The sequence below is a fragment of the Nicotiana tomentosiformis genome, chromosome 12, assembly GCF_000390325.3.
Source record: "Nicotiana tomentosiformis chromosome 12, ASM39032v3, whole genome shotgun sequence".
In the NCBI taxonomy this organism is placed as follows: Eukaryota; Viridiplantae; Streptophyta; class Magnoliopsida; order Solanales; family Solanaceae; genus Nicotiana; species Nicotiana tomentosiformis.
In genome coordinates, this window is record NC_090823.1 from 120,499,533 (window position 1) to 120,512,116 (window position 12,584).

At 38.0% G+C, this 12,584-nt stretch overlaps 1 long non-coding RNA gene across 1 annotated transcript; it reads right to left on the reverse strand.

Moving 5' to 3' along the window:
- Positions 1–378: 378 nt before the first annotated feature.
- Positions 379–10,403, reverse strand: LOC138903728 (uncharacterized). The gene is made up of 2 exons (XR_011413094.1): positions 10,313–10,403; positions 379–602 (listed from the first exon to the last, which is right to left on the reverse strand). It is a non-coding gene; the product is annotated as an uncharacterized lncRNA (long non-coding RNA).
- Positions 10,404–12,584: the final 2,181 nt, after the last annotated feature.

Here is a 12,584-nt window from a genome sequence, read left to right on the forward strand (position 1 = left end):
TCAAATTCTTTATCCAAAAGCAACCAATATACTTTGAGTTCAACAAAGGGAAAGAAAATCAAACCATAAACCTCACACCCAATCTTTTACAATAATGTCCATGAGATTTCTAGCCTTTGCTTAAACTGTAACTTTACAACTGCCTTTCAAAGTCCAGTCACTCTTTATGCCGTCATTAAAATAATCATGTATATAACCTATGCATCAACATAAGATATAGCACATATTTATTTGATTCCAAGTCGGCAAGGAACATGTTTAATTCAGTAATTTGAATGCCAAAATGACCTGAAGTAAAGGAACAAAGGATCATATCATAGAAATCATAATCATAAAGTAACAGGTAATATATTCAATAGAGCAATCAGGGACTAGCAATTTTGAACTAGCAACAATGATTTTGAATATTGAAAACAAATAGAGCTGATAAACGATCATTTTACTAGAATTCCAGAATTTACATACAGAGTTTGGGATATGTACCTAGGATGCAGAGAAATGATCAGGATTTGCCAAATACGGGCTAAAAAAATCAACGGGTTTGTAGCTCAGCAATGAAGTGAATCAGCAGCACTCGACAGCAATTTGAGAGTTTAATCACTCTTAGAAGCCCAGAGATTAACCAACAAATCAACAGAAAATCAAATAGCTCTTTGAAGCTACAGATCTAAAATAACATTTTTAGGCATTTGGAGCATTTTCAACTGCTGCTCTTGTGTGTTTTTTTTAGCTACCCTCGATTTCAAATCTCAAAAAAATGAAACTGCAGATGGTAAGGTGAGTCTATGAGTATGGTCTGTGAGGGAGGTGAGACTAAAAGAGTGAGAGTGAGAGATGGGGCAACTAGGGTTTTTTTAGGGAGTGGGGTCTGTCCTTCTATCTCTTATGGGAATGGGGGGGGGGGGGGGGTAATGCGCCGATCCTCCCTTTAGAGTTTGGGAAAATGGGTATTTTAAAGAGGGGGGATCCGGTCTTTGGACTCAATTGCGAAATTAGTCACTTTGGACTCAAATTTTAATTAAAATCAATTTGCGTGGCTAAACTATTATATATATTTTACTGACTAATTGACTAATGACCTAATTAAATAACTAACCTAAGAATGCATTGTTTTTTATTTTTAGATATTTATATAATGTATTTAACAATGTAATTAAATCCTAAAATGCAATTTAAAATCTAAAATGCTATGAAATTAAGATTTGAACATTTTTATGATTTTTATGATTTACGATATTCCTAACATGCATAAACAATGCGAATAAATGCAAAATTAAATAAAGAAAAACTTCTAAAATTCATAAAAAAATAAAATAAAAATTTGGATTATGTTTTAGGAGTAATTTCCTATGTGGGGCAAAAATTAGGTGCTTACAGCTTCCCCTCTTTGCTCGGAAACATGAAGAGTTTTCGGAAAATGATAAAGTGAGCAGTTACGAGCATTGTTTTTTGTCTGTTTGGATACTCCATGGGAAGCAATTTGAAAAAGTTTGACCGAACCTTACTTCGAAGGTTGCCTACATATCCTTGGCTATAAAAGAATCATGTCAGTGTAGCTCTGGAAGTTTTGGTAGATGGGACTGCCGAAAAGCTGTGATTTCACTGTTGTTGCTGCTATTTGCTCCTTGCTGAGATCCTTATTACACTAAAGTCAAAATGAAAAGGACTAACTAAGCCTATCAGCTACGAGTTACAAGATTCCTATCTATAAGTCTTTTGAAGCTTGATCTTGAGTCTTGGTTGGTTCTTCACACAGACTCTGATCAGAAACTTGATGCTTGCTAGCTGTAGGTGCTAGTTCATTCTTCTTTAACTTTTTCGGATCAAGGCGGAACATGCATAGCTTGTGGCTTCAATCATGTATTGAGCAGTCCACATCTTTCTGCTTCTACACTTTGAATTCACCTCTTTTCTTTTTCTTCTTTTCTTTTATTCTGGATTTAGACTTCTTCTTTTGGTCGTCTCGAACCCTGTACCTCGAAGTATAACCTGCTCAGGCATCAAAACAAACGAACGGAATTTTTCTACCCCAGTTTTCACTAGAAAATTTTTGCGAGTTATTGTAACAAAACTCTATACTACTTCATTATTGAAAGCAATAAAAAGGGCGGGAATGGTGTACCCTGGGAAAAGGAGACTAGGGAGTGGTGACCCTAATGTCTAAAACAAAATCAACTAGAGAGTGGAGACCCTATGTTGGAAAAGCAACTAGGGAGTGGAAATCCTATGTCTAAAATAAAATCAACTAGGAAGTGGAGACCCTATGTTGGAAAAAATAACTAGGGAGTGGATACCCTATGCAACTAGAGAGTGGAGACCCTATGTTTGAAAAGCGACTAGGGAGTGGAGACCCTATGTCTAAAATAAAGTCAAATAGGGAGTGGAGACCCTATATTGGAAAATCATCAACTAGGGAGTGGAGACCCTATGTTGGAACATCATCAACTAGGGAGTGGAGACTCTATGCTGGTATCAACTAGGGAGTGGAGACCCTATGTTGGAAAATCATCAAATAGAGAGTGGAGACCCTATATTGGAACATCATCAACTAGGGAGTGGAGACCCTATGCTGGCATCAACTAGGGAGTGGAGACCCTCCGCTGGCATCAACTTGGGACCTATGTTGGAAAATCATCAACTAGGAAGTGAAGACCCTATGTTGGCATCAACTAGGGAGTGGTGACCCTATGTTGGCATCAAGTTATGTTGGCATCAACTAGGGAGTGGAGACCTTATGCTGGCATCAACTAGGGACCTATGTTGGAATATCATCAACTAGGGAGTGAAGACCCTATGCTGGCATCAACTAGGGAGTGGAGACCCTATGCTGGAAAATTATCAACTAGGGAGTGGAGACCCTATATTGGCATCAGGTTATGCTGGCATCAAATAGGGAGTTGAGACCCTATATTGGCATCAACTAGGGAGTAGAGACCCTATGTTGACATCAGGTTAAGCTGGCATCAGGTTATGTTGGCATCAACTAGGGAGTGGAGACCCTATATTGGCATCAACTAGGGAGTGGAGACCCTATGTTGGCATCAACTAGGGGGTGGAGACCCTTGTTGGAAAATCATCAACTAGGGAGTGGAGACCCTATATTGGCATCAGGTTATGCTGGCATCAACTAGGGATTGGGGACCCTATATTGGCATCAGGTTAGGCTGGCATCAACTAGGGAGTGGAGAACCTATATTGGCATTAACTAGAGAGTGGAGACCCTATGTTGGCATCAGGTTATGCTGGCATTAGGTTATGCTGGCATCAACTAGGGAGTGGAGACCCTATATTAACATTAGGTTATGCTGGCATCAACTAGAGAGCGGAGACCATATATTGGCATCAACTAGGGAGTGGAGACCCTATGTTGGCATCAGGTTATGCTGACATCAACTAGGGAGTGGAGACCCTATGTTGGCATCAGGTTATGCTGGCATCAACTAGGGAGTGGAGACCCTATATTGGCATCAACTAGGGAGTGAAGACCCTATGTTGGCATCAGGTTATGCTGGCATCAACTAGGGAGCGGAGATCCTATATTGGCATCAACTAGGGAGTGAAGACCCTATGTTGGCATCAGGTTATGCTGGCATCAACTAGGGAGTGGAGACCCTATGTTGGCATCAATGAGGGAATGGAAACCATATGTTGGAAAAACGGAGCTAGGGATTGGAGACCCTATACTACCATAATTTTGAATCATTTTCAACATCATTTCTTCTCTGTTTTTTTTCTTTTTTTTTCCAGAGAATGAGTAAATGCGGGAAAGAATTTTGGAGGAGACTTCCCTTTTTGGAGTTGTTGCTGCAAAGCTGTTTCTAGCCCTTGCGCAGTTTTTTTTGGTTGCACTTGCTTCTTACAAGGTTGCTTTTGGATTGTATATGTTTTTCTATTTTTAAACAAAGGACAATTTGTCAGTTTTGAAACGGTGGTTGGTTTTGTGGCCTTGAATGTTTTGGTCATTTGATCTCGGCCCGGCTTTTTGATGAAGATCTCAACTGCTTGTTTGTTTCCCCGAGGACCGATCTCATTTCTAGCCCTGGAGAACTTGACTTTTCCAAAACTTTACCAGAACGGTTACTCACGTGGGATTTAACCTTTTCAACTTTATTTTGCCTTTGTGGGCATTTGACTTTGCTATCCTTTCCTTTCAGGAGCTCTTGATTTCAAAGTATCGGCCATCATGGCCAGTCAAAGTCGACTCGATGCATCTGCCGAGGCTGGGCGCCTTCTCGAATATTGGCTCGTGTCAAACAAAAAGCCCTGTAAACCAATCTTGCCATCCTTTCTTTGTCTTAGTTTCAGAACAGAATTAGACCGAAAGGGATTCAAAGAAAAACAAGCAATGAAATGGACAAATGCGGACTTCAATGAACATGACATGCCTGATCTGTGTAAACTGTCCAACTCTCAGAAATTCATCATAATTTATACCTCAAGATTGAGAAACCTTGCCAGGACTCTGTCGATGCTGATGGTTGTGGGGATTCTCCTTTTCGATTTGTGGCGCCCTTTGCGGGTTCTCACCAGCTGACCTCTCTCATTTTCCTTCTCACCATCGCCTTATAGTGCTCTTTGTCAGTTTTTACTAACAAGACTTTCTCATTTTCGAATTTCTCTGCTTACCATCTCCTTACGGTGCCCGTTAGGGTTTTCACCGATAAGACTCTCTCATTTTGTTTCTCTTATTTTGTTGTATCAGATCCAAGTAACTGTATCCTCCCATTTTGAATCTCTTTACCAATTGATCGGAAGGACTTGAAAAGGATTTGGGTAAAAAGGATTTGGATTGAGTTACAACTTTGGAAATTTTCAGGCGGAACCATCGCAGAACCGTTATTATTTCTTCCCCAGTTTCAACTTTGGAGAAATTTGGATTTTTATTTTGGGTGTGACTGAAGCCCAGAGTGAGACTGCCTACTATCCTTTCGGAATCAAGTCGAACGTAGTTCAAGGAACTTTGTTTTTGATATTTTTTTTGATTTCTTTTGTTTTTCTTTTCTTTCTGTTTTGTTTTGTTTTCTCTTTCTTTTTCCTTTCATTTTTCATTTCATTTTCTTTGTCTCTTCTTCCTTTTTTGTATTATTCTTTTTCTTCTCTTTTCATTTTTTTTCATTTTTCATTCATTGTTTTTTTCAATAATGACTTCCAGGTTCCAATGAGGGTAATCAAAAAATGGGAGTCAGCTCAAAAGAGTTTGCAAAGGGTTAAATGTTTGGATAGTGAGAAAGAAAGCCTTTTTTATCCCAATCGGAGAACATTAATGCTATATAGAGGATCCAACATAGTACCTTTTGACTGCACCTGCGTTGACAATTGTTTGTCCCAAGTACAATGCTCTCTTTTAGCAGCACTCTTGTGCAATGTATGGACCTTTCCAACCTGAAGCCAATTTTCCTTTAGTTGTTCCGATTCTTTGTTTTATTTCCTTAAACCTATCTTCATTGCATTCTGATTCTTGACTCATTATTTCGAAGTCTGACAGCTTTTTAAGATCTGGACATGAAGTCTGCAAGCATGTCATGTTATTGAAATCTGTATTTAACAGAACTGAAAAAAAAAGAATAAGAAAAGTGACAATAAAAAAAGAGACATTCCTGGAAAAATGAAATATTAATTTCATTTGATTTTTTTTTGATTTTTGATTTTTTGTTTGAATTTTAAAGGTAGAAGGGTTTACATTGGAAAGTAAGACAATAAAAGTAAAACATCCGGATCACACCCTGAGATAATCCGGACGCAGAAAAGAAAGCAAGACTGGCTACCGAGACTTCCGTCTGATGGGGAACTTTCAGGCTTGGCGATCATTTTTTGGCTTTTCTTCTGTCTCGGCAATGGCTGTAAGGGCCTTCAATGCAGTATAAATTCTTCATCTCTCCAATTTCTGTTAATCAAACCCTCCGAACCATTCTGAACGACCTGTGATATGGCCTTAAAGGCAGCATGACTCAAGATTCGGCCCGTTTTCAACCCATTTTCTACAAACTCCCCAAATTTGATAACCTCAGTGAATGGCCTACCTATAGCGGACATCATGTTCTGGAAGTAGTCCGCCTCTTGGGCCTGTAGAAAGACTACAACCATTTCGAGTTCTTCCATCAGAGGTTTTACCCTGGCAGCTTGCTCACGTCATTTGACAGCATATTCGTGGAAGTTTTCTGCGGTTTTCTTTTTCAAAATGGACAAAGAGTTCCTGTCGGGAGCGATATCCACATTATATTAGAATTGGCGGACAAAATCTCGAGCCATATTGTCCCACACATGCCAATGGGTAATATCTTGATCCATATACCACTCAAAAGCGATTCCAGTGAGGCTTTCTCCAAAATAGGCCATTAGCAGCTCCTGTTTTCCACTAGCACCCCTCAACTGGTTACAATATCATTTCAGATGAGCGACCGAGTCTCCGTGCCCTACTTTTCAAATTTTGGCATTTTGAAACCATCCGGCAAGTGAATATGGGGAAACATACACAGGTCGGAGTAAGAGACACTCTTTTGGCCACTCAGACCTTGCATGTTTTTCAGGCTCTTCATCTTTCGAGTCATTTTCTCTTGCTCGGGGTTTTGACAACCTTTTCTTGCCTCACCGAGAAGTCACATTGCGGAGGTTGAGTAAATGAGTATGGGGTCACATATGTTATTTTTGGTTGAAACTGTGGACCCTGAAAGGTGAACATTGGAGGCTCAACATACAGCCGTGGTAAATTTGGTTGTGCTGTGGTGCAGACTGGTGCTACGGAGAACATTGTTGACGGTGCCTTTGGAGTCGGCGCATGGGGGCGAACCACATAAGGTATTCCGGGACTGTTAAATAGCATTAGAGGGTACCCGTACGGGATAAACGGGTTGGGCACATGGGTGTTGGTAGTCTCCCCTGACCTGGGGATCAAATCAGGGAACCTAGGGATTGCACTTGGCAGTTCCATACAACTGGACCAGGCGTCCCACATTTCCAACATGCGGAGACGCAAAATCCTATTCTCTTCAGCATCTGCTGATTCTGGTTGTGGAATAGCCAGTGATGGGCTATCCTCAAGATCGATAATTGGTAGATGACTTTCGGAGGCCATAGGAACCCTGCCTTTGAATCTTGTGAAGTAAGGATGGGAAGCCGGATTACCAACAAAACCAACCACCTGAACAGAACCGGACTAATTTGCACACCCAACAACCTCGTTAGTTTGGAGACGCTTAACAAATAGAAAATTGCACGTTGGGATGCAATGCACCTAAACAGTTAAATGCTTCTACCATGTGTTTGAACGGTTGCGTGTTTCATCCAAGCCTTTAAATGTCTCTTTCCATTCTATATCTCTATCATTTCAATTTCTGGCTCTTTTTTTTTTTGTTTTTGTTTTCTTTGTTTTTTCTGCTTTTTTTGCCACTCTTTTCTTTCTTTTTCACTCAATTTTTCTCTTTTTTTTCCGATTTATTTATTCACTCAATTTGTTTATAGCTATGATCGAATCCGATAGGGATTGCCTACGTATCATGACGCCGCATGAATCAGATCTTGCGTAGTTCAGGAAAATCAGGAATGGAGTAAATAAATTAACTCTATCTTTCTTTTTTATTACCTTTTTATAACACTCGGACCATGAAAGCATTTAGAAAAACAATATATTTTGGCATTTTTTTAAATTTTGTTTTTGGAATTTTTGAAAGAAAAAGTTTTTAAACAGGAAAGAAAATATTTTTGAATTTTTGGTTTTGATTTATTTTTTAAAATTTCGAAAGAAAGACTTCTAAAGAAGAAAGAAAGCATTTATTGGATTTTGGAATTTTATTTTGAATTTATGAAAGAAATACTTCTAAATAAAAAATAAAATATTTTTGAATCTTGAATTTTCTTTTCAATTTTCGAAAGAAGAATGAAAATATTATTGAATTTTGAGAAGAAATTAAAAAGAAAATATTTTTGTATTATTTTTAAAAAAATTAGGGTCTAAAAGAAAGACTTTCTAAATAAGGAAATAAAGGAAAATATTTTTGAATTTATTTTTTTGAAAATTATGGGCCGGAACCGATGAGATTTGACTACGTATCTCACATCCAGTGAGAATCAGACCCGCGTAGTTCGGTCAGTTTTTCAGGACCGGGGGAAACATGACTTTTTGAAAATATTGGCTTATTTCTTTTTCTCTTTTTTTTCGGCAGAGTTTCGGAATTTTCAAATACCTACTTCTCACTCTTGTTTTTTTTCTTTTGATTTTCTTTCCCTATTCTAGAAGTGAGTCAACATGCAAGCCGAAACAAACAAATGCACAAGTAGCACGTAAGATGCATCAGGATGGTCTTTTAATTTGGGTACACCTGTCCTAGACGGACCCAACCCCTGTGTTGAGTCCCCAAAGTCAAATGCACGTGATGCAAACAAGCGTTCCTACTAGGGATTCGCCATAAAGCTATGTTATTCTTAGTTTAAAACCTGGGTGTATTATTCTAGACCTGGCTTACCCGAGCGGACAACTCGAGCCGGGGAGGGGGCAGCGTACCGGGAATACAGAAGCTTCACCGACTTTGCAACTTGTTCGAACCTCGTTCTAAAATTGGAATATGACTCTAACAGAAAAAAGCCACGCGAACCGCACGCTTCCCAGAAGATTCAGAAGACTCACAGAAAAGAGGATTTTATAATAGTTTATATACAGTTCAAATAATATCAAAGCGGTAAAAAGCGGCATTTAGCACTTTAGGTTCAAACACGTAAAAATCAGACAATCATGAAAGCCAAGCATAACAGTTATCTAAGCTCGAATTCTGAACCCTGAACCAGAGATTCTGGGTTCGATCCCCAGCAGAGTCGCCAGAGTTGTCACACATCGTTTTTCCCAAGGGGGATAGGGAAGATTTTCCAATTAAAATGATATTAATCGAAATGGAATTATTTATTTAATTCAGAGTCACCACTTGGAATAATTATTATGGTTTCCCAAGTCACCGGTTTATTTTAAATTCCTAATTGAGGAAATTGACTCTATTTTTACGGTGCGCGAACACAGAAAACCGGGTAAGGAATTCTGTTACCTGTTTAAACCTATTGTGCATTTTACTTTTGACCGCTTTTAATTATGTATTTAAACCGCTTTTTAGTATTTATGAAATTTATTTGAACAAGGCGCGATGTCGCGCACTCATTATTTTTTGGTACAATTGCGAATCACGTCACGTAAAATGCACCCGCGATTTACAATATGTTTATTTTATTATTATTTGAAGTTGGGGTCAAGTCGCGTGAAACGCGCACTTGAGTTGGGATTTACATATCATGACTATGCCACGGGAATCATACCCATAGTTATAATAATTTTATTATTAATCGCACCTAAGGCAAGCTACGAGTGTTCAAGAATTATTTATCTCACTAAGTTTGAGATTGCTTATAAAGTCATAAACTATGGAGTCATTACTGGAGATTAAAGTGAACCGATTTGGAAACAAAAGGATCGCTATTCACATGTTGAATCATTAGGAAATTACTCCATTCAAGAGTTAACATACTTCACTCTTACTACTATTTCAAGGAATCAAACACTAATATACTGTAAGGACTCCATTTCACGCAGTGAATCAATTCATCAACTGCATTTTTGGGAAGAAAACTTAACATGCCATAAGGGAAATGGGATTTACAGGACCTATCCATGACTTTGACCAAATACAAGTAGCTTTCATCCATAGTCACAAATGTGACATACCCATATGATGTGATTTAAACATATGCAAAATTGTTACGTCAAATTCTTTATCCAAAAGCAACCAATATACTTTGAGTTCAACAAAGGGAAAGAAAATCAAACCATAAACCTCACACCCAATCTTTTACAATAATGACCATGAGATTTCTAGCCTTTGCTTAAACTGTAACTTTACAACTGCCTTTCAAAGTCCAGTCACTCTTTATGCCGTCATTAAAATAATCATGTATATAACATATACATCAACATAAGATATAGAATATATTTATTTGATTCCAAATTGGCAAGGAACATGTTTAATTCAGTAATTTGAATGCCAAAATGACCTGAAGTAAAGGAACAAAGGATCATATCATAGAAATCATAATCATAAAGTAACAAGTAACATATTCAATAGAGCAAATAGGAACTAACAATTTTGAACTAGCAACAATGATTTTGAAGATTGAAAACAAATGGAGCTGATAAACGATCATTTTATTAGAATTCCAGAATTTACATATACGGGCTAAAATAATCAATGGGTTTGGAGCTCAGCAATAAAGTGAATCAGCAGTATTCGGCAGCAATTTGAGAGTATAATCACTCTTAGAAGCCCAGAGATTAACCAACAAATCAACAGAAAACCAAATAGCTCTTTGAAGCTACAGATCTAAACTAGCATTTTTAGGCATTTGGAGCATTTTCAACTACTGTTCTTGTGTGTTTTATTTTTTAGCTACCCTCGATTTCAAATCTAAAAAAAAACGAAACTGCAAATGGTGAGGTGAGTCTATGAGTATGGTCTGTGAGGGAGGTGAGACTAAAAGAGTGAGAGTGAGAGATGGGGCACCTAGGGTTTTTTTAGGGAGTGGGGTCTGTCCTTCTATCTCTTATGGGAATGGGGGGGGGGGGAGGGGGAGGGGTAATGCGCTGATCCTCCCTTTAGGGTTTGGGAAAATGGGTGTTTTAAAGAGAGGGGGGGAATCTGATTGGGCCAAGTGGGTCATGAAAATTGGGCTTCTAAAGGGATGGGCTTGAAATAATTGCAAAATTAGTCACTTTGGACTTAAATTTTAATTAAAACCAATTTGTGTGGCTAAACTATTATATATATTTTACTCACTAATTGACTAATGACCTAATTAAATAACTAACCTAAGAATGTATTTTTTTTTTATTTTTAGATATTTATATAATATATTTAATAATGTAATTAAATCCTAAAATGCTATTTAAAATCTAAAATGCTATGAAATTAAGATTTGAACATTTTTATGATTTTTATGATTTACGATATTCCTAACATGCATAAACAATGCAAATAAATACAAAAATAAATAATAAAAAAACTTTTAAAATTCATAAAAATAATTTAAAATATTTTTTGGATTGTTATTTAGGAGTAATTATCTATGTGAGGCAAAAATTAGGTGCTCACAATAAGAAATGAGTGATTTCTTGACAAGAATCTGCAATCCCTTCTCGCTCATATGACCCATTCTTTTGTGCCACAAATCTGCAGAAATCTCATCTTGTGCCGTGTTTAATTCACCCTCGCATATTTCTGCATTTGTCCTGTACAACGTGCCATGAGCAACTCCCTTTGCAATCACCAATGATCCCTTGGTGAGTCTTCACTTTTGATTTGCAAAATAGTTCTCGTATCCATCTCGGTCTAAAGCAATTCCCGAGATCAAGTTCATCCGCAAATCAGGTACATGTCGCACATCCTTCAGAACCAATGTGCATCCGACATTTGTCTTAATACAAATATCACTAATCCCCGCAATCTTTGAGTAACTTGTGTTACCCATTCTCACAAGACCGAAATCACTTGTTACATATCTGCAAAAAAGATCTCTTATCGGTATGGCATGGTAAGATGATGTTGTATCAACCACCCATTCCGACTCTGGACCTGATAAGTGCATGCATTCCTCTTCCTCGTTTATACAGAGGATAACATTATCATTGTTTTGCACCATGGCGGTTGTGTTGTGGTCATTCTTCTGGCCACTAGTTTCACCTTTGCCACAAGATCTTGATTTGGATCTGTTCTTAGACTTGCCACAAGCTCCGGATCTACCATAGTTGCTCGAATTTCTTTGATAACTCCTGCCTCTACCTTCTGCGATGAGAGAATGTCCTTGACTTTCAAGCTTCTTTCTCATCTTCTCATTGAGTAAAAGAGCCGATGTGACATATTTTAACTCAATGGTAGTTTTACAGTGCAGGATGGTTGTTGCCAGATTATCGTACGAAGATGACAACGAGTTCAACAGCAAGATGACTTTATCTTCTTCCTTGATTTTCACTTCGAGATTGGCGAGCTGTGTGATTAGTCCGTTAAATACATTTAAATGTGACAAAAAATCCGTACTTTCACCCATGTGTAGGGCCTATAGCTGCTTCTTCAGGTACAATTTATTTGTTAGCGTTTTGGACATGTATAGGCTTTCCAACCTTGCCCAAATGCCACGTGCGGTGTCTTCATCAATGATGTTATTTACCACATCATCTGATAAGTGTAACCTGATTGCACTAGCAGCCCTTTCATCTAAGTCAGCCCAATCCTCAGCTTTCATGGTATCAAGCATTTTGGCATCAACATCTAGTACCTTGTGTAATCCTTATTGGATGAGCAGATCTCTCATCCTTCTTTGCCATGTTGAGAAACCGCTATATGCATTAAATTTTGCTATCTCATAATTTACTCTGGACATTTTTGTTTTTCACCAAGTATAGTACTACCGACAGTGAATAATATTTCTGTGAACGAGCAGAACATGTGCTCTAATACCAGTTATTGGGAATAAACACCCTACAGAATAATATTCACGGTAATAAAAGCGAAATAATAACATAGCACCGAGATACGGTAATTAATAAGAAAAAAGAGTGA